This window comes from Nelumbo nucifera, chromosome 4 (assembly GCF_055504915.1).
Source record: "Nelumbo nucifera cultivar China Antique chromosome 4, China Antique-T2T, whole genome shotgun sequence".
NCBI classification, from domain to species: Eukaryota; Viridiplantae; Streptophyta; class Magnoliopsida; order Proteales; family Nelumbonaceae; genus Nelumbo; species Nelumbo nucifera.
Window position 1 is genome coordinate 53,085,555 of NC_142652.1, and position 18,377 is coordinate 53,103,931.

Below are 18,377 nucleotides of genomic sequence, written 5' to 3' on the forward strand. Positions count from 1 at the left end.
GTGAGCAGAGTGTTTGCTTTTCAGATCTGCCGCACCCCCGGATAGATGCAATACTATCGCGGGGCCCACAATGCACGACGAATGCCAAAAGCCCGGTTTTTGCACGGTTCCCATTCAGTAATGACGATCGTGCCGCAAATGGTCCGAGTATCCGGCGCGTTGTTTGAGTTTGTCTCGCCGACACGACAAATGGAATTTGCGAATACGATATCGAAATAAAATATTAATAAAATTGGGTTGAAACACAAGGACTTCCCAGGAGGTCACCCATCCTAATACTACTCTCGCCCAAGCACACTTAACTTCGGAGTTCTGATGGGATCCGGTGCATTTGTGCTGGTATGATCGCACAAGTTTAATTCATGCTCGCTTAGATCTTTATGAACTATCTTGCTCCCTTCCATTAATTGTTTTAGATTTGAAAAAAATGTGTATGCAGCCTTCCTCCCTTGGTAACCGTGCACAAGCTCCTACGTGAGCGGAGTGTTTGCTTTTCAGATCTGCCGCACCTCCGGATAGATGCAATACTATCGCAGGGCCCACAATGCACGAAGAATGCCGAAAGCCCGGTTCTTGCATCGTTGCCATTCAGTAATGACGATCGTGCCGCAAATGGTCCGAGTATCCGACGCATTGTTTCCAGTTGTCTCCCAGAAACAACAAATGGAATTTGCAAATACAAATCAAAATAAAATATTAATAAAATTGGGGTGCAACACGAGGACTTCCCAGGAGGTCACCCTTCCTAGTACTACTCTCGCCCAAGCACGCTTAACTTCGGAGTTCTGATGAGATCCGGTGCATTAGTGCTGGTATGATCGCACCCGTTTAATTCATGCTCGCTTAGATCTTTGTGCACTATCTTGCTCCCCTCCATTAATTGTTTTAGACTTGAAAAAACTGTGTATGCAGCCTTCCTCCCTTGGTAACCGTGCACAAGCTCCTACGTGAGCAGAGTGTTTGTTTTTCAGATCTGTCGCACCCCCGGATAGATGCAATACTATCGCGGGGCCCACAATGCACGACGAATGCCAAAAGCCCGGTTTTTGCACGGTTATCATTCAGTAATGACGATTGTGCCGCAAATGGTCCGAGTATCCGGCGCGTTGTTTGCGTTTGTCTCGCCGAAACGACAAATGGAATTTGCAAATACGATATCGAAATAAAATATTAATAAAATTGGGGTGCAACACGAGGACTTCCCAGGAGGTCACCCATCCTAGGACTACTCTCGCCCATGCACACTTAACTTCGGAGTTCTGATGGGATCCGGTGCATTAGTGCTGGTATGATCGCACCCGTTTAATTCATGCTCGCTTAGATCTTTATGCACTATCTTGCTCCCCTCCATTAATTGTTTTAGATTTGAAAAAACTGTGTATGCAGCCTTCCTCCCTTGGTAACCGTGCACAAGCTCCTACGTGAGCAGAGTGTTTGCATTTCAGATCTGCCGCACCCCCGGATAGATGCAATACTATCGCGGGGCCCACAATGCATGACGAATGCCGAAAGCCCGGTTTTGCATCGTTGCCATTCAGTAATGACGATCGTGCCGCAAATGGTGCGAGTATCCGACGCATTGTTTCCAGTTGTCTCCCAGAAACAACAAATGGAATTTGCAAATACAAATCAAAATAAAATATTAATAAAATTGGGGTGCAACAAGAGGACTTCCCAGGAGGTCACCCATCCTAGTACTACTCTCACCCAAGCACGCTTAACTTCGGAGTTCTGATGGGATCCGGTGCATTAGTGCTGGTATGATCGCACCCGTTTAATTCATGCTCGCTTAGATCTTTATGCACTATCTTGCTCCCCTCCATTAATTGTTTTAGACTTGAAAAAACTGTGTATGCAGCCTTCCTCCCTTGGTAACCGTGCACAAGCTCCTACGTGAGCGGAGTGTTTGCTTTTCAGATCTGCCGCACCTCCGGATAGATGCAATACTATCGCGGGGCCCACAATGCACGACGAATGCCGAAAGCCCGGTTCTTGCATCGTTGCCATTCAGTAATGACAATCGTGCCGCAAATGGTCCGAGTATCCGGCACGTTGTTTGCGTTTGTCTCACCGAAACGACAAATGGAATTTGCAAATACGATATCGAAATTAAATATTAATAAAATTGGGGTGCAACACGAGGACTTCCCCGGAGGTCACCCATCCTAGTACTACTCTCGCCCAAGCACACTTAACTTCGGAGTTCTGATGGGATCCGGTGCATTTGTGCTGGTATGATCGCACCCGTTTAATTCATGCTCGCTTAGATCTTTATGAACTATCTTGCTCCCTACCATTAATTGTTTTAGATTTGAAAAAAATGTGTATGCAGCCTTCCTCCCTTGGTAACCGTGCACAAGCTCCTACGTGAGCGGAGTGTTTGCTTTTCAGATCTGCAGCACCTCCGGATAGATCCAATACTATCGCGGGGCCCACAATGCATGTCGAATAAAGAAAGCCCGGTTCTTGCATCGTTGCCATTCAGTAATGACGATCGTGCCGCAAATGGTCCGAGCATCCGACGCATTGTTTCCTGTTGTCTCCCAGAAACAACAAATGGAATTTGCAAATACAAATCAAAATAAAATATTAATAAAATTGGGGTGCAACACGAGGACTTCCCAGGAGGTCACCCATCCTAGTACTACTCTCGCCCAAGCACGCTTAACTTCGGAGGTCTGATGGGATCCGGTGCATTAGTGCTGGTATGATCGCACCCATTTAATTCATGCTCGCTTAGATCTTTATGCTCTATCTTGCTCCCCTCCATTAATTGTTTTAGACTTGAAATAAACTGTGTATGCAGCCTTCCTCCCTTGGTAACCGTGCACAAGCTCTTACGTGAGCAGAGTGTTTGCTTTTTAGATCTGCCGCACCCCCAGATAGATGCAATACTATCGCGGGGCCCACAATGCACGACGAATGCCAAAAGCCCGGTTTTTTCACGGTTCCCATTCAGTAATGACAATCGTGCCGCAAATGGTCCGAGTATCCGGCACGTTGTTTGCGTTTGTCTCACCGAAACGACAAATGGAATTTGCAAATACGATATCGAAATTAAATATTAATAAAATTGGGGTGCAACACGAGGACTTCCCCGGAGGTCACCCATCCTAGTACTACTCTCGCCCAAGCACACTTAACTTCAGAGTTCTGATGGGATCCGGTGCATTTGTGCTGGTATGATCGCACCCGTTTAATTCATGCTCGCTTAGATCTTTATGAACTATCTTGCTCCCTTCCATTAATTGTTTTAGATTTGAAAAAAATGTGTATGCAGCCTTCCTCCCTTGGTAACCGTGCACAAGCTCCTACGTGAGCGGAGTGTTTGCTTTTCAGATCTGCAGCACCTCCGGATAGATGCAATACTATCGCGGGGCCCACAATGCATGACGAATGCCGAAAGCCCGGTTCTTGCATCGTTGCCATTCAGTAATGACGATCGTGCCGCAAATGGTCCGAGTATCCGACGCATTGTTTCCAGTTGTCTCCCAGAAACAACAAATGGAATTTGCAAATACAAATCAAAATAAAATATTAATAAAATTGGGGTGCAACACGAGGACTTCCCAGGAGGTCACCCATCCTAATACTACTCTCGCCCAAGCACGCTTAACTTCGGAGTTCTGATGGGATACGGTGCATTAGTGCTGGTATGATCGCACACGTTTAATTCATGCTCGCTTAGATCTTTATGCACTATCTTGCTCCCCTCCATTAATTGTTTTAGACTTGAAAAAACTGTGTATGCAGCCTTCCTCCCTTGGTAACCGTGCACAAGCTCTTACGTGAGCAGAGTGTTTGCTTTTTAGATCTGCCGCACCCCCGGATAGATGCAATACTATCGCGGGGCCCACAATGCATGACGAATGCCGAAAGCCCGGTTCTTGCATCGTTGCCATTCAGTAATGACGATCGTGCCGCAAATGGTCCGAGTATCCGACGCATTGTTTCCAGTTGTCTCCCAGAAACAACAAATGGAATTTGCAAATACAAATCAAAATAAAATATTAATAAAATTGGGGTGCAACACGAGGACTTGCCAGGAGGTCACCCATCCTAGTACTACTCTCGCAGAAGCACGCTTAACTTCGGAGTTCTGATGGGATCCGGTGCATTAGTGCTGGTATGATCGCAACTGTTTAATTCATGCTCGCTTAGATCTTTATGCACTATCTTGCTCCCCTCCATTAATTGTTTTAGACTTGAAAAAAACTGTGTATGCAGCCTTCCTCCCTTGGTAACCGTGCACAAGCTCTTACGTGAGCAGAGTGTTTGCTTTTTAGATCTGCCGCACCCCCGGATAGATGCAATACTATCGCGGGGCCCACAATGCACGACGAATGCCAAAAGCCCGGTTTTTTCACGGTTCCCATTCAGTAATGACAATCGTGCCGCAAATGGTCCGAGTATCCGGCGCGTTGTTTGCGTTTGTCTCGCCGAAACGACAAATGGAATTTGCAAATACGATATCGAAATAAAATATTAATAAAATTGGGGTGCAACAAGAGTACTTCCCAGGAGGTCACCCATCCTAGGACTACTCCCGCCCATGCACACTTAACTTCGGAGTTCTGATGGGATCCGGTGCATTAGTGCTGGTATGATCTTACCCGTTTAATTCATGCTCGCTTAGATCTTTATGCACTATCTTGCTCCCCTCCATTAATTGTTTTAGATTTGAAAAAACTGTGTATGCAGCCTTCCTCCCTTGGTAACCGTGCACAAGCTCCTACGTGAGCAGAGTGTTTGCATTTCAGATCTGCCGCACCCCCGGATAGATGCAATACTATCGCGGGGCCCACAATGCATGACGAATGCCGAAAGCCCGGTTCTTGCATCGTTGCCATTCAGTAATGACGATCGTGCCGCAAATGGTCCGAGTATCCGACGCATTGTTTCCAGTTGTCTCCCAGAAACAACAAATGGAATTTGCAAATACAAATCAAAATAAAATATTAATAAAATTGGGGTGCAACACGAGGACTTCCCAGGAGGTCACCCATCCTAGTACTACTCTCGCCCAAGCACGCTTAACTTCGGAGTTCTGATGGGATCCGGTGCATTAGTGCTGGTATGATCGCACCCGTTTAATTCATGCTCGCTTAGATCTTTATGCACTATCTTGCTCCCCTCCATTAATTGTTTTAGACTTGAAAAAACTGTGTATGCAGCCTTCCTCCCTTGGTAACCGTGCACAAGCTCTTACGTGAGCAGAGTGTTTGCTTTTTAGATCTGCCGCACCCCCGGATAGATGCAATACTATCGCGGGGCCCACAATGCACGACGAATGCCAAAAGCCCGGTTTTTTCACGGTTCCCATTCAGTAATGACAATCGTGCCGCAAATGGTCCGAGTATCTGGCGCGTTGTTTGCGTTTGTCTCACCGAAACGACAAATGGAATTTGCAAATACGATATCGAAATAAAATATTAATAAAATTGGGGTGCAACACGAGGACTTCCCAGGAGGTCACCCATCCTAGGACTACTCCCGCCCATGCACACTTAACTTCGGAGTTCTGATGGGATCCGGTGCATTAGTGCTGGTATGATCGCACCCGTTTAATTCATGCTCGCTTAGATCTTTATGCACTATCTTGCTCCCCTCCATTAATTGTTTTAGACTTGAAAAAACTGTGTATGCAGCCTTCCTCCCTTGGTAACCGTGCACAAGCTCTTACGCGAGCAGAGTGTTTGCTTTTCAGATCTGCCGCACCCCCGGATAGATGCAATACTATCGCGGGGCCCACAATGCACGACGAATGCCAAAAGCCCGGTTTTTGCACGGTTCCCATTCAGTAATGACGATCGTGCCGCAAATGGTCCGAGTATCCGGCGCGTTGTTTGAGTTTGTCTCGCCGACACGACAAATGGAATTTGCAAATACGATATCGAAATAAAATATTAATAAAATTGGGGTGCAACACGAGGACTTCCCAGGAGGTCACCCATCCTAGTACTACTCTCGCCCAAGCACGCTTAACTTCGGAGTTCTGATGGGATCCGGTGCATTAGTGCTGGTATGCTCGCACCCGTTTAATTCATGCTCGCTTAGATCTTTATGCACTATCTTGCTCCCCTCCATTAATTGTTTTAGACTTGAAAAAACTGTGTATGCAGCCTTCCTCCCTTGGTAACCGTGCACAAGCTCTTACGTGAGCAGAGTGTTTGCTTTTTAGATCTGCCGCACCCCCGGATAGATGCAATACTATCGCGGGGCCCACAATGCACGACGAATGCCAAAAGCCCGGTTTTTTCACGGTTCCCATTCAGTAATGACAATCGTGCCGCAAATGGTCCGAGTATCCGGCGCGTTGTTTGCGTTTGTCTCACCGAAACGACAAATGGAATTTGCAAATACGATATCGAAATAAAATATTAATAAAATTGGGGTGCAACACGAGGACTTCCCAGGAGGTCACCCATCCTAGGACTACTCCCGCCCATGCACACTTAACTTCGGAGTTCTGATGGGATCCGGTGCATTAGTGCTGGTATGATCGCACCCGTTTAATTCATGCTCGCTTAGATCTTTATGCACTATCTTGCTCCCCTCCATTAATTGTTTTAGACTTGAAAAAACTGTGTATGCAGCCTTCCTCCCTTGGTAACCGTGCACAAGCTCCTACGTGAGCAGAGTGTTTGCTTTTCAGATCTGCCGCACCCCCGGATAGATGCAATACTATCGCGGGGCCCACAATGCACGACGAATGCCAAAAGCCCGGTTTTTGCACGGTTCCCATTCAGTAATGACGATCGTGCCGCAAATGGTCCGAGTATCCGGCGCGTTGTTTGAGTTTGTCTCGCCGACACGACAAATGGAATTTGCAAATACGATATCGAAATAAAATATTAATAAAATTGGGTTGAAACACAAGGACTTCCCAGGAGGTCACCCATCCTAATACTACTCTCGCCCAAGCACACTTAACTTCGGAGTTCTGATGGGATCCGGTGCATTTGTGCTGGTATGATCGCACAAGTTTAATTCATGCTCGCTTAGATCTTTATGAACTATCTTGCTCCCTTCCATTAATTGTTTTAGATTTGAAAAAAATGTGTATGCAGCCTTCCTCCCTTGGTAACCGTGCACAAGCTCCTACGTGAGCGGAGTGTTTGCTTTTCAGATCTGCCGCACCTCCGGATAGATGCAATACTATCGCGGGGCCCACAATGCACGACGAATGCCGAAAGCCCGGTTCTTGCATCGTTGCCATTCAGTAATGACGATCGTGCCGCAAATGGTCCGAGTATCCGACGCATTGTTTCCAGTTGTCTCCCAGAAACAACAAATGGAATTTGCAAATACAAATCAAAATAAAATATTAATAAAATTGGGGTGCAACACGAGGACTTCCCAGGAGGTCACCCTTCCTAGTACTACTCTCGCCCAAGCACGCTTAACTTCGGAGTTCTGATGAGATCCGGTGCATTAGTGCTGGTATGATCGCACCCGTTTAATTCATGCTCGCTTAGATCTTTGTGCACTATCTTGCTCCCCTCCATTAATTGTTTTAGACTTGAAAAAACTGTGTATGCAGCCTTCCTCCCTTGGTAACCGTGCACAAGCTCCTACGTGAGCAGAGTGTTTGTTTTTCAGATCTGTCGCACCCCCGGATAGATGCAATACTATCGCGGGGCCCACAATGCACGACGAATGCCAAAAGCCCGGTTTTTGCACGGTTATCATTCAGTAATGACGATTGTGCCGCAAATGGTCCGAGTATCCGGCGCGTTGTTTGCGTTTGTCTCGCCGAAACGACAAATGGAATTTGCAAATACGATATCGAAATAAAATATTAATAAAATTGGGGTGCAACACGAGGACTTCCCAGGAGGTCACCCATCCTAGGACTACTCTCGCCCATGCACACTTAACTTCGGAGTTCTGATGGGATCCGGTGCATTAGTGCTGGTATGATCGCACCCGTTTAATTCATGCTCGCTTAGATCTTTATGCACTATCTTGCTCCCCTCCATTAATTGTTTTAGATTTGAAAAAACTGTGTATGCAGCCTTCCTCCCTTGGTAACCGTGCACAAGCTCCTACGTGAGCAGAGTGTTTGCATTTCAGATCTGCCGCACCCCCGGATAGATGCAATACTATCGCGGGGCCCACAATGCACGACGAATGCCAAAAGCCCGGTTTTTGCACGGTTATCATTCAGTAATGACGATTGTGCCGCAAATGGTCCGAGTATCCGACGCATTGTTTCCAGTTGTCTCCCAGAAACAACAAATGGAATTTGCAAATACAAATCAAAATAAAATATTAATAAAATTGGGGTGCAACACGAGGACTTCCCAGGAGGTCACCCATCCTAGTACTACTCTCACCCAAGCACGCTTAACTTCGGAGTTCTGATGGGATCCGGTGCATTAGTGCTGGTATGATCGCACCCGTTTAATTCATGCTCGCTTAGATCTTTATGCACTATCTTGCTCCCCTCCATTAATTGTTTTAGACTTGAAAAAACTGTGTATGCAGCCTTCCTCCCTTGGTAACCGTGCACAAGCTCCTACGTGAGCAGAGCGTTTGCTTTTCAGATCTGCCGCACCCCCTGATAGATGCAATACTATCGCGGGGCCCACAATGCACGACGAATGCCAAAAGCCCGGTTTTTGCACGGTTCCCATTCAGTAATGACAATCGTGCCGCAAATGGTCCGAGTATCCGGCACGTTGTTTGCGTTTGTCTCGCCGAAACGACAAATGGAATTTGCAAATACGATATCAAAATAAAATATTAATAAAATTGGGGTGCAACACGAGGACTTCCCAGGAGGTCACCCATCCTAGTACTACTCTCGCCCAAGCACGCTTAACTTCGGAGTTCTGATGGGATCCTATGCATTAGTGATGGTATGATCGCACCCATTTAATTCATGCTCGCTTAGATCTTTATGCACTATGTTGCTCCCCTCCATTAATTGTTTTAGATTTGAAAAAACTGTGTATGCAGCCTTCCTCCCTTGTAACCGTGCACAAGCTCGTACGTGAGCAGAGTGTTTGCATTTCAGATCTGCCGCACCCCCGGATAGATGCAATATTATCGCGGGGCCCACAATGCACGACGAATGCCAAAAGCCCGGTTTTTGCATGGTTCCCATTCAGTAATGACAATCGTGCCACAAATGGTCCGAGTATCCGGCACGTTGTTTGCGTTTGTCTCACCGAAACGACAAATGGAATTTGCAAATACGATATCGAAATTAAATATTAATAAAATTGGGGTGCAACACGAGGACTTCCCCGGAGGTCACCCATCCTAGTACTACTCTCGCCCAAGCACACTTAACTTCGGAGTTCTGATGGGATCCGGTGCATTTGTGCTGGTATGATCGCACCCGTTTAATTCATGCTCGCTTAGATCTTTATGAACTATCTTGCTCCCTTCCATTAATTGTTTTAGATTTGAAAAAAATGTGTATGCAGCCTTCCTCCCTTGGTAACCGTGCACAAGCTCCTACGTGAGCGGAGTGTTTGCTTTTCAGATCTGCAGCACCTCCGGATAGATCCAATACTATCGCGGGGCCCACAATGCATGTCGAATAAAGAAAGCCCGGTTCTTGCATCGTTGCCATTCAGTAATGACGATCGTGCCGCAAATGGTCCGAGCATCCGACGCATTGTTTCCTGTTGTCTCCCAGAAACAACAAATGGAATTTGCAAATACAAATCAAAATAAAATATTAATAAAATTGGGGTGCAACACGAGGACTTCCCAGGAGGTCACCCATCCTAGTACTACTCTCGCCCAAGCACGCTTAACTTCGGAGTTCTGATGAGATCCGGTGCATTAGTGCTGGTATGATCGCACCCGTTTAATTCATGCTCGCTTAGATCTTTGTGCACTATCTTGCTCCCCTCCATTAATTGTTTTAGACTTGAAAAAACTGTGTATGTAGGCTTCCTCCCTTGGTAACCGTGCACAAGCTCCTACGTGAGCAGAGTGTTTGCTTTTCAGATCTGTCGCACCCCCGGATAGATGCAATACTATCGCGGGGCCCACAATGCACGACGAATGCCAAAAGCCGGGTTTTTGCACGGTTCCCATTCAGTAATGACGATTGTGCCGCAAATGGTCCGAGTATCCGGCGCGTTGTTTGCGTTTGTCTCGCCGAAACGACAAATGGAATTTGCAAATACGATATCGAAATAAAATATTAATAAAATTGGGGTGCAACACGAGGACTTCCCAGGAGGTCACTCATCCTAGTACTACGCTCGCCCAAGCACAATTAACTTCGGAGTTCTGATGGGATCCAGTGCATTAGTGCTGGTATGATCGCACCCGTTTAATTCATGCTCGCTTTGATCTTTATGCACTATCTTGCTCCCCTCCATTAATTGTTTTAGATTTGAAAAAACTGTGTATGCAGCCTTCCTCCCTTGGTAACCGTGCACAAACTCTTACGTGAGCAGAGTGTTTGCTTTTCAGATCTGCCGCACCCCCGGATAGATGCAATACTATCGCGGGGCCCACAATGCACGACGAATGCCAAAAGCCCGGTTTTTTCACGGTTCCCATTCAATAATGACAATCGTGCCGCAAATGGTCCGAGTATCCGGCGCGTTGTTTGCGTTTGTCTCGCCGAAACGACAAATGGAATTTGCAAATACGATATCGAAATAAAATATTAATAAAATTGGGGTGCAACACGAGGACTTCCAAGGAGGTCACCCATCCTAGTACTACTCTCGCCCATGCACACTTAACTTCGGAGTTCTGATGGGATCCGGTGCATTAGTGCTGGTATGATCGCACCCGTTTAATTCATGCTCGCTTAGATCTTTATGCACTATCTTGCTCCCCTCCATTAATTGTTTTAGACTTGAAAAAACTGTGTATAGAGCCTTCCCCCCTTGGTAACCGTGCACAAGCTCCTACGTGAGCAGAGTGTTTGCTTTTCAGATCTGGCGCACCCCCGGATAGATTTAATACTATCGCGGGGCCCACAATGCACGACGAATGCCAAAAGCCCGGTTTTTGCACGGTTTCCATTCAGTAATGACGATCGTGCCACAAATGGTCCGAGTATCCGGCGCGTTGTTTGAGTTTGTCTTGCCGAAACGACAAATGGAATTTGCAAATACGATATCGAAATAAAATATTAATAAAATTGGGGTGCAACACAAGGACTTCCCAGGAGGTCACCCATCCTAATACTATTCTCGCCCAAGCACACTTAACTTCGGAGTTCTGATGGGATCCGGTGCATTAGTGCTGGTATGATCGCACCCGTTTAATTCATGCTCGCTTAGATCTTTATGAACTATCTTGCTCCCTTCCATTAATTGTTTTAGATTTGAAAAAAATGTGTATGCAGCCTTCTTCCCTTGGTAACCGTGCACAAGTTCCTACGTGAGCGGAGTGTTTGCTTTTCAGATCTGCCGCACCTCCGGATAGATGCAATACTATCGCGGGGCCCACAATGCATGACGAATGCCGAAAGCCTGGTTCTTGCATCGTGGCCATTCAGTAATGACGATCGTGCCGCAAATGGTCCGAGTATCCGACGCATTGTTTCCAGTATCTCCCAGAAACAACAAATGGAATTTGCAAATACAAATCAAAATAAAATATTAATAAAATTGGGGTGCAACACGAGGAATTCCCAAGAGGTCACCCATCCTAGTACTACTCTCGCCCAAGCACGCTTAACTTCGGAGTTCTGATGGGATCCGGTGCATTAGTGCTGGTATGATCGCACCCGTTTAATTCATGCTCGCTTAGATCTTTATGCACTATCTTGCTCCCCTCCATTAATTGTTTTAGACTTGAAAAAACTGTGTATGCAGCCTTCCTCCCTTGGTAACCGTGCACAAGCTCCTACGTGAGCAGAGTGTTTGCTTTTCAGATCTGCCGCACCCCCGGATAGATGCAATACTATCGCGGGGCCCACAATGCACGACGAATGCCAAAAGCCCGGTTTTTGCACGGTTCCCATTCAGTAATGACAATCGTGCCGCAAATGGTCCGAGTATCCGGCACGTTGTTTGCGTTTGTCTCACCGAAACGACAAAAGGAATTTGCAAATACGATATCGAAATAAAATATTAATAAAATTGGGGTGCAACACGAGGACTTCCCCGGAGGTCACCCATCCTAGTACTACTCTCACCCAAGCACACTTAACTTCGGATTTCTGATGGGATCCGGTGCATTTGTGCTGGTATGATCGCACCCGTTTAATTCATGCTCGCTTAGATCTTTATGAACTATCATGCTCCCTTCCATTAATTGTTTTAGATTTGAAAAAAATGTGTATGCAGCCTTCCTCCCTTGGTAACCGTGCACAAGCTCCTACGTGAGCGGAGTGTTTGCTTTTCAGATCTGCCGCACCTCCGGATAGATGCAATACTATCGCGGGGCCCACAATGCACGACGAATGCCGAAAGCCCGGTTCTTGCATCGTTGCCATTCAGTAATGACAATCGTGCCGCAAATGGTCCGAGTATCCGGCACGTTGTTTGCGTTTGTCTCACCGAAACGACAAATGGAATTTGCAAATACGATATCGAAATAAAATATTAATAAAATTGGGGTGCAACACGATGACTTCCCAGGAGGTCACCCATCCTAGTACTACTCTCGCCCATGCACACTTAAATTCGGAGTTCTGATGGGATCCGGTGCATTAGTGCTGGTATGATCGCACCCGTTTAATTCATGCTCGCTTAGGTCTTTATGCACTATCTTGCACCCCTCCATTAATTGTTTTAGACTTGAAAAAACTGTGTATGCAGCCTTCCTCCCTTGGTAACCGTGCACAAGCTCCTACGTGAGCAGAGCGTTTGCTTTTCAGATCTGCCGCACCCCCTGATAGATGCAATACTATCGCGGGGCCCACAATGCACGACGAATGCCAAAAGCCCGGTTTTTGCACGGTTCCCATTCAGTAATGACAATCGTGCCGCAAATGGTCCGAGTATCCGGCACGTTGTTTGCGTTTGTCTCGCCGAAACGACAAATGGAATTTGCAAATACGATATCAAAATAAAATATTAATAAAATTGGGGTGCAACACGAGGACTTCCCTGGAGGTCACCCATCCTAGTACTACTCTCGCCCAAGCACGCCTAACTTCGGAGTTCTGATGGGATCCTGTGCATTAGTGCTGGTATGATCGCACCCGTTTAATTCATGCTCGCTTAGATCTTTATGCACTATGTTGCTCCCCTCCATTAATTGTTTTAGATTTGAAAAAACTGTGTATGCAGCCTTCCTCCCTTGGTAACCGTGCACAAGCTCGTACGTGAGCAGAGTGTTTGCATTTCAGATCTGCCGCACCCCCGGATAGATGCAATATTATCGCGGGGCCCACAATGCACGACGAATGCCAAAAGCCCGGTTTTTGCATGGTTCCCATTCAGTAATGACAATCGTGCCGCAAATGGTCCGAGTATCCGGCACGTTGTTTGCGTTTGTCTCACCGAAACGACAAATGGAATTTGCAAATACGATATCGAAATAAAATATTAATAAAATTGGGGTGCAACACGAGGACTTCCCCGGAGGTCACCCATCCTAGTACTACTCTCGCCCAAGCACACTTAACTTTGGAGTTCTGATGGGATCCGGTGCATTTGTGCTGGTATGATCGCACCCGTTTAATTCATGCTCGCTTAGATCTTTATGAACTATCTTGCTCCCTTCCATTAATTGTTTTAGATTTGAAAAAAATGTGTATGCAGCCTTCCTCCCTTGGTATCCGTGCACAAGCTCCTACGTGAGCGGAGTGTTTGCTTTTCAGATCTGCAGCACCTCCGGATAGATCCAATACTATCGCGGGGCCCACAATGCATGACGAATGCCGAAAGCCCGGTTCTTGCATCGTTGCCATTCAGTAATGACGATCGTGCCGCAAATGGTCCGAGCATCCGACGCATTGTTTCCTGTTGTCTCCCAGAAACAACAAATGGAATTTGCAAATACAAATCAAAATAAAATATTAATAAAATTGGGGTGCAACACGAGGACTTCCCAGGAGGTCACCCATCCTAGTACTACTCTCGCCCAAGCACGCTTAACTTCGGAGTTCTGATGAGATCCGGTGCATTAGTGCTGGTATGATCGCACCCGTTTAATTCATGCTCGCTTAGATCTTTGTGCACTATCTTGCTCCCCTCCATTAATTGTTTTAGACTTGAAAAAACTGTGTATGTAGGCTTCCTCCCTTGGTAACCGTGCACAAGCTCCTACGTGAGCAGAGTGTTTGCTTTTCAGATCTGTCTTACCCCCGGATAGATGCAATACTATTGCGGGGCCCACAATGCACGACGAATGCCAAAAGCCCGGTTTTTGCACGGTTCCCATTCAGTAATGACGATTGTGCCGCAAATGGTCCGAGTATCCGGCGCGTTGTTTGCGTTAGTCTCGCCGAAACGACAAATGGAATTTGCAAATACGATATCGAAATAAAATATTAATAAAATTGGGGTGCAACACGAGGACTTCCCAGGAGGTCACTCATCCTAGTACTACGCTCGCCCAAGCACAATTAACTTCGGAGTTCTGATGGGATCCAGTGCATTAGTGCTGGTATGATCGCACCCGTTTAATTCATGCTCGCTTAGATCATTATGCACTATCTTGCTCCCCTCCATTAATTGTTTTAGATTTGAAAAAAATGTGTATGCAGCCTTCCTCCCTTGGTAACCGTGCACAAGCTCCTACGTGAGCGGAGTGTTTGCTTTTCAGATCTGCCGCACCCCCGGATAGATGCAATACTATCGCGGGGCCCACAATGCACGACGAATGCCAAAAGCCCGGTTTTTTCACGGTTCCCATTCAGTAATGACAATCGTGCCGCAAATGGTCCGAGTATCCGGCGCGTTGTTTGCGTTTGTCTCGCCGAAACGACAAATGGAATTTGCAAATACGATATCGAAATAAAATATTAATAAAATTGGGGTGCAACACGAGGACTTCCCAGGAGGTCACCCATCCTAGTACTACTCTCGCCCATGCACACTTAACTTCGAAGTTCTGATGGGATCCGGTGCATTAGTGCTGGTATGATCGCACCCGTTTAATTCATGCTCGCTTAGATCTTTATGCACTATCTTGCTCCCCTCCATTAATTGTTTTAGACTTGAAAAAACTGTGTATGCAGCCTTCCCCCCTTGGTAACCGTGCACAAGCTCCTACGTGAGCAGAGTGTTTGTTTTTCAGATCTGCCGCACCCCCGGATAGATTTAATACTATCGCGGGGCCCACAATGCACGACGAATGCCAAAAGCCCGGTTTTTGCACGGTTCCCATTCAGTAATGACGATCGTGCCGCAAATGGTCCGAGTATCCGGCGCGTTGTTTGAGTTTGTCTCGCCGAAACGACAAATGGAATTTGCAAATACGATATCGAAATAAAATATTAATAAAATTGTGGTAAAACACAAGGACTTCCCAGGAGGTCACCCATCCTAATACTACTCTCGCCCAAGCACACTTAACTTCGGAGTTCTGATGGGATCCGGTGCATTAGTGCTGGTATGATCTAACCCGTTTAATTCATGCTCGCTTATATCTTTATGAACTATCTTGCTCCCTTCCATTAATTGTTTTAGATTTGAAAAAAATGTGTATGCAGCCTTCTTCCCTTGGTAACCGTGCACAAGTTCCTACGTGAGCGGAGTGTTTGCTTTTCAGATCTGCCGCACCTCCGGATAGATGCAATACTATCGCGGGGCCCACAATGCATGACGAATGCCAAAAGCCCGGTTCTTGCATCGTGGCCATTCAGTAATGACGATCGTGCCGCAAATGGTCCGAGTATCCGACGCATTGTTTCCAGTATCTCCCAGAAACAACAAATGGAATTTGCAAATACAAATCAAAATAAAATATTAATAAAATTGGGGTGCAACACGAGGAATTCCAAAGAGGTCACCCATCCTAGTACTACTCTCGCCCAAGCACGCTTAACTTCGGAGTTCTGATGGGATCCGGTGCATTAGTGCTGGTATGATCGCACCCGTTTAATTCATGCTCGCTTAGATCTTTATGCACTATCTTGCTCCCCTCCATTAATTGTTTTAGACTTGAAAAAACTGTGTATGCAGCCTTCCTCCCTTGGTAACCGTGCACAAGCTCCTACGTGAGCAGAGTGTTTGCTTTTCAGATCTGCCGCACCCCGTGATAGATGCAATACTATCGCGGGGCCCACAATGCACGACGAATGCCAAAAGCCCGGTTTTTGCACGGTTCCCATTCAGTAATGACAATCGTGCCGCAAATGGTCCGAGTATCCAGCACGTTGTTTGCGATTGTCTCGCCGAAACGACAAATGGAATTTGCAAATACGATATCAAAATAAAATATTAATAAAATTGGGGTGCAACACGAGGACTTCCCAGGAGGTCACCCATCCTAGTACTACTCTCGCCCAAGCACGCTTAACTTCGGAGTTCTGATGGGATCCTGTGCATTAGTGCTGGTATGATCGCACCCGTTTAATTCATGCTCGCTTAGATCTTTATGCACTATCTTGCTCCCCTCCATTAATTGTTTTAGATTTGAAAAAACTGTGTATGCAGCCTTCCTCCCTTGGTAACCGTGCACAAGCTCGTACGTGAGCAGAGTGTTTGCATTTCAGATCTGCCGCACCCTCGGATAGATGCAATACTATCGCGGGGCCCACAATGCACGACGAATGCCAAAAGCCCGGTTTTAGCACGGTTCCCATTCAGTAATGACAATCGTGCCGCAAATGGTCCGAGTATCCGGCACGTTGTTTGCGTTTGTCTCACCGAAACGACAAATGGAATTTGCAAATACGATATCGAAATAAAATATTAATAAAATTGGGGTGCAACACGAGGACTTCCCCGGAGGTCACCCATCCTAGTACTACTCTCACCCAAGCACACTTAACTTCGGAGTTCTGATGGGATCCGGTGCATTTGTGCTGGTATGATCGCACCCGTTTAATTCATGCTCGCTTAGATCTTTATGAACTATCTTGCTCCCTTCCATTAATTGTTTTAGATTTGAAAAAAATGTGTATGCAGCCTTCCTCCCTTGGTAACCGTGCACAAGCTCCTACGTGAGCGGAGTGTTTGCTTTTCAGATCTGCCGCACCTCCGGATAGATGCAATACTATCGCGGGGCCCACAATGCACGACGAATGCCGAAAGCCCGGTTCTTGCATCGTTGCCATTCAGTAATGACAATCGTGCCGCAAATGGACCGAGTATCCGGCACGTTGTTTGCGTTTGTCTCACCGAAACGACAAATGGAATTTGCAAATACGATATCGAAATAAAATATTAATAAAATTGGGGTGCAACACGATGACTTCCCAAGAGGTCACCCATCCTAGTACTACTCTCGCCCATGCACACTTAACTTCGGAGTTCTGATGGGATCCGGTGCATTAGTGCTGGTATGATCGCAACCGTTTAATTCATGCTCGCTTAGATCTTTATGCACTATCTTGCTCCCCTCCATTAATTGTTTTAGACTTGAAAAAACTGTGTATGCAGCCTTCCTCCCTTGGTAACCGTGCACAAGCTCCTACGTGAGCAGAGCGTTTGCTTTTTAGATCTGCCGCACCCCCTGATAGATGCAATACTATCGCGGGGCCCACAATGCACGACGAATGCCAAAAGCCCGGTTTTTGCACGGTTCCCATTCAGTAATGACAATCGTGCCGCAAATGGTCCGAGTATCCGGCACGTTGTTTGCGTTTGTCTCGCCGAAACGACAAATGGAATTTGCAAATACGATATCAAAATAAAATATTAAAAAAATTGGGGTGCAACACGAGGACTTCCCAGGAGGTCACCCATCCAAGTACTACTCTCGCCCAGGCACGCTTAACTTCGGAGTTCTGATGGGATCCTGTGCATTAGTGCTGGTATGATCGCACCCGTTTAATTCATGCTCGCTTAGATCTTTATGCACTATGTTGCTCCCCTACATTAATTGTTTTAGATTTGAAAAAACTGTGTATGCAGCCTTCCTCCCTTGGTAACCGTGCACAAGCTCGTACGTGAGCAGAGTGTTTGCATTTCAGATCTGCCGCACCCCCGGATAGATGCAATATTATCGCGGGGCCCACAATGCACGACGAATGCCAAAAGCCCGGTTTTTGCATGGTTCCCATTCAGTAATGACAATCGTGCCGCAAATGGTCCGAGTATCCGGCACGTTGTTTGCGTTTGTCTCACCGAAACGACAAATGGAATTTGCAAATACGATATCGAAATAAAATATTAATAAAATTGGGGTGCAACACGAGGACTTCCCCGGAGGTCACCCATCCTAGTACTACTCTCGCCCAAGCACACTTAACTTCGGAGTTCTGATGGGATCCGATGCATTTGTGCTGGTATGATCGCACCCGTTTAATTCATGCTCGCTTAGATCTT

The 18,377-nt window shown here is 46.5% G+C and overlaps 34 non-coding genes and 5 pseudogenes across 34 annotated transcripts; all 39 read right to left on the reverse strand.

The window, feature by feature from the left end:
- Window positions 1–234: 234 nt before the first annotated feature.
- On the reverse strand, window positions 235–353 carry LOC148798557 (5S ribosomal RNA; annotated as a pseudogene).
- A 354-nt stretch (window positions 354–707) lies between these two features.
- LOC148798558 (5S ribosomal RNA) lies at window positions 708–826 on the reverse strand. The gene has a single exon (XR_016072505.1). It is a non-coding gene; the product is annotated as a 5S ribosomal RNA (ribosomal RNA).
- Window positions 827–1,181: 355 nt separating this feature from the next.
- LOC148798559 (5S ribosomal RNA) lies at window positions 1,182–1,300 on the reverse strand. Its single transcript, XR_016074542.1, has one exon. It is a non-coding gene; the product is annotated as a 5S ribosomal RNA (ribosomal RNA).
- Window positions 1,301–1,653: 353 nt separating this feature from the next.
- LOC148798560 (5S ribosomal RNA) lies at window positions 1,654–1,772 on the reverse strand. The gene has a single exon (XR_016072370.1). It is a non-coding gene; the product is annotated as a 5S ribosomal RNA (ribosomal RNA).
- Window positions 1,773–2,127: 355 nt separating this feature from the next.
- LOC148798561 (5S ribosomal RNA) lies at window positions 2,128–2,246 on the reverse strand. The gene has a single exon (XR_016070943.1). It is a non-coding gene; the product is annotated as a 5S ribosomal RNA (ribosomal RNA).
- Window positions 2,247–2,600: 354 nt separating this feature from the next.
- LOC148798562 (5S ribosomal RNA) lies at window positions 2,601–2,719 on the reverse strand. The gene has a single exon (XR_016071344.1). It is a non-coding gene; the product is annotated as a 5S ribosomal RNA (ribosomal RNA).
- Window positions 2,720–3,075: 356 nt separating this feature from the next.
- On the reverse strand, window positions 3,076–3,194 carry LOC148798563 (5S ribosomal RNA). Its single transcript, XR_016072368.1, has one exon. It is a non-coding gene; the product is annotated as a 5S ribosomal RNA (ribosomal RNA).
- Window positions 3,195–3,548: 354 nt separating this feature from the next.
- On the reverse strand, window positions 3,549–3,667 carry LOC148798564 (5S ribosomal RNA). Its single transcript, XR_016069944.1, has one exon. It is a non-coding gene; the product is annotated as a 5S ribosomal RNA (ribosomal RNA).
- Window positions 3,668–4,021: 354 nt separating this feature from the next.
- Window positions 4,022–4,140, reverse strand: LOC148798565 (5S ribosomal RNA; annotated as a pseudogene).
- Window positions 4,141–4,496: 356 nt separating this feature from the next.
- LOC148798566 (5S ribosomal RNA) lies at window positions 4,497–4,615 on the reverse strand (annotated as a pseudogene).
- Window positions 4,616–4,969: 354 nt separating this feature from the next.
- On the reverse strand, window positions 4,970–5,088 carry LOC148798567 (5S ribosomal RNA). Its single transcript, XR_016075674.1, has one exon. It is a non-coding gene; the product is annotated as a 5S ribosomal RNA (ribosomal RNA).
- A 355-nt stretch (window positions 5,089–5,443) lies between these two features.
- On the reverse strand, window positions 5,444–5,562 carry LOC148798568 (5S ribosomal RNA). Its single transcript, XR_016074327.1, has one exon. It is a non-coding gene; the product is annotated as a 5S ribosomal RNA (ribosomal RNA).
- A 355-nt stretch (window positions 5,563–5,917) lies between these two features.
- Window positions 5,918–6,036, reverse strand: LOC148798569 (5S ribosomal RNA). Its single transcript, XR_016071847.1, has one exon. It is a non-coding gene; the product is annotated as a 5S ribosomal RNA (ribosomal RNA).
- A 355-nt stretch (window positions 6,037–6,391) lies between these two features.
- Window positions 6,392–6,510, reverse strand: LOC148798570 (5S ribosomal RNA). Its single transcript, XR_016074328.1, has one exon. It is a non-coding gene; the product is annotated as a 5S ribosomal RNA (ribosomal RNA).
- Window positions 6,511–6,865: 355 nt separating this feature from the next.
- On the reverse strand, window positions 6,866–6,984 carry LOC148798571 (5S ribosomal RNA; annotated as a pseudogene).
- Window positions 6,985–7,338: 354 nt separating this feature from the next.
- On the reverse strand, window positions 7,339–7,457 carry LOC148798572 (5S ribosomal RNA). The gene has a single exon (XR_016072506.1). It is a non-coding gene; the product is annotated as a 5S ribosomal RNA (ribosomal RNA).
- A 355-nt stretch (window positions 7,458–7,812) lies between these two features.
- On the reverse strand, window positions 7,813–7,931 carry LOC148798573 (5S ribosomal RNA). The gene has a single exon (XR_016074543.1). It is a non-coding gene; the product is annotated as a 5S ribosomal RNA (ribosomal RNA).
- Window positions 7,932–8,285: 354 nt separating this feature from the next.
- On the reverse strand, window positions 8,286–8,404 carry LOC148798574 (5S ribosomal RNA). The gene has a single exon (XR_016071783.1). It is a non-coding gene; the product is annotated as a 5S ribosomal RNA (ribosomal RNA).
- Window positions 8,405–8,759: 355 nt separating this feature from the next.
- LOC148798575 (5S ribosomal RNA) lies at window positions 8,760–8,878 on the reverse strand. The gene has a single exon (XR_016070044.1). It is a non-coding gene; the product is annotated as a 5S ribosomal RNA (ribosomal RNA).
- A 354-nt stretch (window positions 8,879–9,232) lies between these two features.
- LOC148798576 (5S ribosomal RNA) lies at window positions 9,233–9,351 on the reverse strand. The gene has a single exon (XR_016070944.1). It is a non-coding gene; the product is annotated as a 5S ribosomal RNA (ribosomal RNA).
- A 354-nt stretch (window positions 9,352–9,705) lies between these two features.
- On the reverse strand, window positions 9,706–9,824 carry LOC148798577 (5S ribosomal RNA). Its single transcript, XR_016070969.1, has one exon. It is a non-coding gene; the product is annotated as a 5S ribosomal RNA (ribosomal RNA).
- A 355-nt stretch (window positions 9,825–10,179) lies between these two features.
- Window positions 10,180–10,298, reverse strand: LOC148798578 (5S ribosomal RNA). The gene has a single exon (XR_016070752.1). It is a non-coding gene; the product is annotated as a 5S ribosomal RNA (ribosomal RNA).
- A 355-nt stretch (window positions 10,299–10,653) lies between these two features.
- Window positions 10,654–10,772, reverse strand: LOC148798579 (5S ribosomal RNA). The gene has a single exon (XR_016073543.1). It is a non-coding gene; the product is annotated as a 5S ribosomal RNA (ribosomal RNA).
- A 355-nt stretch (window positions 10,773–11,127) lies between these two features.
- LOC148798580 (5S ribosomal RNA) lies at window positions 11,128–11,246 on the reverse strand. The gene has a single exon (XR_016074607.1). It is a non-coding gene; the product is annotated as a 5S ribosomal RNA (ribosomal RNA).
- Window positions 11,247–11,599: 353 nt separating this feature from the next.
- Window positions 11,600–11,718, reverse strand: LOC148798581 (5S ribosomal RNA). Its single transcript, XR_016069298.1, has one exon. It is a non-coding gene; the product is annotated as a 5S ribosomal RNA (ribosomal RNA).
- A 355-nt stretch (window positions 11,719–12,073) lies between these two features.
- LOC148798582 (5S ribosomal RNA) lies at window positions 12,074–12,192 on the reverse strand. Its single transcript, XR_016075749.1, has one exon. It is a non-coding gene; the product is annotated as a 5S ribosomal RNA (ribosomal RNA).
- A 355-nt stretch (window positions 12,193–12,547) lies between these two features.
- On the reverse strand, window positions 12,548–12,666 carry LOC148798583 (5S ribosomal RNA). Its single transcript, XR_016069329.1, has one exon. It is a non-coding gene; the product is annotated as a 5S ribosomal RNA (ribosomal RNA).
- A 355-nt stretch (window positions 12,667–13,021) lies between these two features.
- LOC148798584 (5S ribosomal RNA) lies at window positions 13,022–13,140 on the reverse strand. Its single transcript, XR_016069916.1, has one exon. It is a non-coding gene; the product is annotated as a 5S ribosomal RNA (ribosomal RNA).
- A 355-nt stretch (window positions 13,141–13,495) lies between these two features.
- Window positions 13,496–13,614, reverse strand: LOC148798585 (5S ribosomal RNA). Its single transcript, XR_016073161.1, has one exon. It is a non-coding gene; the product is annotated as a 5S ribosomal RNA (ribosomal RNA).
- A 354-nt stretch (window positions 13,615–13,968) lies between these two features.
- Window positions 13,969–14,087, reverse strand: LOC148798586 (5S ribosomal RNA). The gene has a single exon (XR_016070970.1). It is a non-coding gene; the product is annotated as a 5S ribosomal RNA (ribosomal RNA).
- A 355-nt stretch (window positions 14,088–14,442) lies between these two features.
- LOC148798587 (5S ribosomal RNA) lies at window positions 14,443–14,561 on the reverse strand. Its single transcript, XR_016070753.1, has one exon. It is a non-coding gene; the product is annotated as a 5S ribosomal RNA (ribosomal RNA).
- Window positions 14,562–14,916: 355 nt separating this feature from the next.
- LOC148798588 (5S ribosomal RNA) lies at window positions 14,917–15,035 on the reverse strand. Its single transcript, XR_016073475.1, has one exon. It is a non-coding gene; the product is annotated as a 5S ribosomal RNA (ribosomal RNA).
- Window positions 15,036–15,390: 355 nt separating this feature from the next.
- On the reverse strand, window positions 15,391–15,509 carry LOC148798589 (5S ribosomal RNA; annotated as a pseudogene).
- Window positions 15,510–15,862: 353 nt separating this feature from the next.
- LOC148798590 (5S ribosomal RNA) lies at window positions 15,863–15,981 on the reverse strand. The gene has a single exon (XR_016072137.1). It is a non-coding gene; the product is annotated as a 5S ribosomal RNA (ribosomal RNA).
- Window positions 15,982–16,336: 355 nt separating this feature from the next.
- On the reverse strand, window positions 16,337–16,455 carry LOC148798591 (5S ribosomal RNA). Its single transcript, XR_016072727.1, has one exon. It is a non-coding gene; the product is annotated as a 5S ribosomal RNA (ribosomal RNA).
- Window positions 16,456–16,810: 355 nt separating this feature from the next.
- LOC148798592 (5S ribosomal RNA) lies at window positions 16,811–16,929 on the reverse strand. The gene has a single exon (XR_016072679.1). It is a non-coding gene; the product is annotated as a 5S ribosomal RNA (ribosomal RNA).
- A 355-nt stretch (window positions 16,930–17,284) lies between these two features.
- Window positions 17,285–17,403, reverse strand: LOC148798593 (5S ribosomal RNA). Its single transcript, XR_016075712.1, has one exon. It is a non-coding gene; the product is annotated as a 5S ribosomal RNA (ribosomal RNA).
- A 355-nt stretch (window positions 17,404–17,758) lies between these two features.
- LOC148798594 (5S ribosomal RNA) lies at window positions 17,759–17,877 on the reverse strand. The gene has a single exon (XR_016072962.1). It is a non-coding gene; the product is annotated as a 5S ribosomal RNA (ribosomal RNA).
- Window positions 17,878–18,232: 355 nt separating this feature from the next.
- On the reverse strand, window positions 18,233–18,351 carry LOC148798595 (5S ribosomal RNA). Its single transcript, XR_016072798.1, has one exon. It is a non-coding gene; the product is annotated as a 5S ribosomal RNA (ribosomal RNA).
- Between the last annotated feature and the right edge of the window lie 26 nt (window positions 18,352–18,377).